This window comes from Trachymyrmex cornetzi, unplaced genomic scaffold (assembly GCF_001594075.2).
Source record: "Trachymyrmex cornetzi isolate Tcor2-1 unplaced genomic scaffold, Tcor1.1 scaffold133, whole genome shotgun sequence".
Lineage (NCBI taxonomy): Eukaryota > Metazoa > Arthropoda > Insecta > Hymenoptera > Formicidae > Trachymyrmex > Trachymyrmex cornetzi.
Genome location: NW_017295906.1, coordinates 10,106 through 12,516, shown reverse-complemented (window position 1 = coordinate 12,516; position 2,411 = coordinate 10,106).

The following is a 2,411-nucleotide window of genomic DNA, read 5'->3' as shown; positions in this document are numbered from 1 at the left end:
CTTTCCATAATCCAAAGCTACATAAGTCAGTACCTGTGCCATTCTTGTTTTTCATCCAATATATTGAATGCTAAATTTTAACAATGAGTCACAAGACGAAAGCAATTCAACTTAAACCAAATTCTGATAAATGGATATTCTTAATAAATAAATTATTATTTATATCTTATAGGACCATATATGTGAGAAACACAATCCATATAAATCAATACCTTAAACTGATACAAGCATTTAAGTTCCTAGCTGGAACTTAAATGCTTGTATAAGTCTATGTGAATTTATATACTACGAATGTATTTATATACTACGTAAGTATTCAGTTTTTCGATCTTCAAACGCAAAATCTATCAAACTATCGCAGTAATATCACGATGAGTTAAATTGACTAGCAATTTAACAAATTGATACCTTTTTCATCTTAGAATGAATTTAATAAATCTTTCTATTGCGAAAAATATTATCTCGGCCCGGATCTCTTGCAATCCGTGTGAGCATCTCTAAGAGGTCCGGGTTCGACTCCTAACCAAGGTAATATTTTTCGCAATAAGAATTAATTACTTACAGATTTTATTATGTCACCGAACATTATTAAGATCGTTTTAAAGTGCGAAATAAGCATCAAATTGTTAAATTGCTAGTTAATTTAACTCGTGATATTACTGCGATAGTTTAGTAGGAATTTCGTTTCAAGACTGAATAGCTATTATGCTATTGTTCTTAATTATGAATAATTCTTAATAAATTATATTATTATTACAAGAATAAATTTACGTAGCTTCAATTTACAAAAAACATATTATGCGCATTAACTTCTACATACTATTTCTAAAGCACTTTATCGAAGTTATTAGATTCAACTCTTAAGACACGTTGTTAAAAGTGTAGATAAAGACATTCAATAAATACCTCGGATCCTAGTATAAAGACTTAATATTGCGAGGATAGTTACGGTTATCATCGATTATAATCTGTAATAATACACACGAACAAAAAAAATTTATCGAGGAATAAACAAGCTAATTTAGATCATCTGTGTGTTTATTCTGTCATTCAGTATTTGTTAGTTGATGTGTACATACTTCATCCTCAAATATAAGCACCTTACGCCGTAATTCTCACAAAATTTTTTTAGAGGATTTGCAAAAACTGTTTTTGATATTCTTATAAAAAGTATTAATACACGTTCGTGTCTCGCGCAGCAAGAATTAGTTCAAACTAATTGCCAACGACCTGGAAATTATGACGGAGACACTACAGGCTGTACTGGTACCATCAATGATCTTTGGTTCGTTCTGCGGTTTCGGTTTGTTCGAATATCCTTTTGGACATCCTAGGCCATACCTCTCTTACCTATATGGCTTGGTCATATTGGGCTTTTCTTCGTACTTCTTTTATTATCCCATATATTACCATTTATTTTTAATCAAATACCATAAAATAATCATGTGGATGAATTTCTTAATATTAATCACCACGATTACATCTATACTTGTTAGCTTCCTGTATTTTAAGGTAAATGTTTTATAAGTACTCAATGTCCCTAATGTTAATGCATTAAAATTTTTTAACACTTTTTTTATTACTTTTCCATTGAGAGCATTAAAGGCGTCTTCATCTCACAATTATGAGCAAATACAAGGAACTCCACACAAATCATAAGGAAAATGGGTTTCGGTCAAATTGCTTAAAATTTTAATATCTTTTAACTCATGTCAAGCTTACTAAAAGTCCTTATAAGCACAAACACCTAAATTAGATTTTACTCCAGAACCTTCGGAAGATCATCACATCTTATACGGAAAAATAATCAAAATAAGTCTTTTTTATTAATATTAGTTATAAATATTGCATAATATTCATCATAAATATATACTGTATACATATATGTCACGGAAGAATCTATCAGATATAATATCACGAGAAAGTATTATATTTTGTAATATTTTATAAAATATTATTACCGTATAAAACATCCAAATAGTTCTATTATATTTTCTAATTCCAAGAAGCGTGTTAGGATCTCCAAAGAGGCAAGATGATTCACAAAAATCAAGCACCCTATTCTGTGAAAAGCAAGGGAATTCATATAAATCACGCATTTCAAAGGTCAAAAGAATGAAACGCCCGTCATGTTCACGTCGTTCATTCTGTATAATTCTAAGTAATAGCGCAAAACTAAAATCATAAACACACTATTGATCAGGGTTGGATAATAACTAGTTAAAACGTTAAAAGTTAAAAAAAAGAAGTTAATAAAAAACTGATAATAACCTTTTTTAAATGGCATTAAGGTTCCTGAGCCGAATAAGCCCGGAACCTCATACAGTCACTGGCGCTTTGACACAGAGCACTGATTGGTGAAATGTCGGTTGTGGGGGTAAAATTTACCCCCATCAGCCGTTTTTCACCAA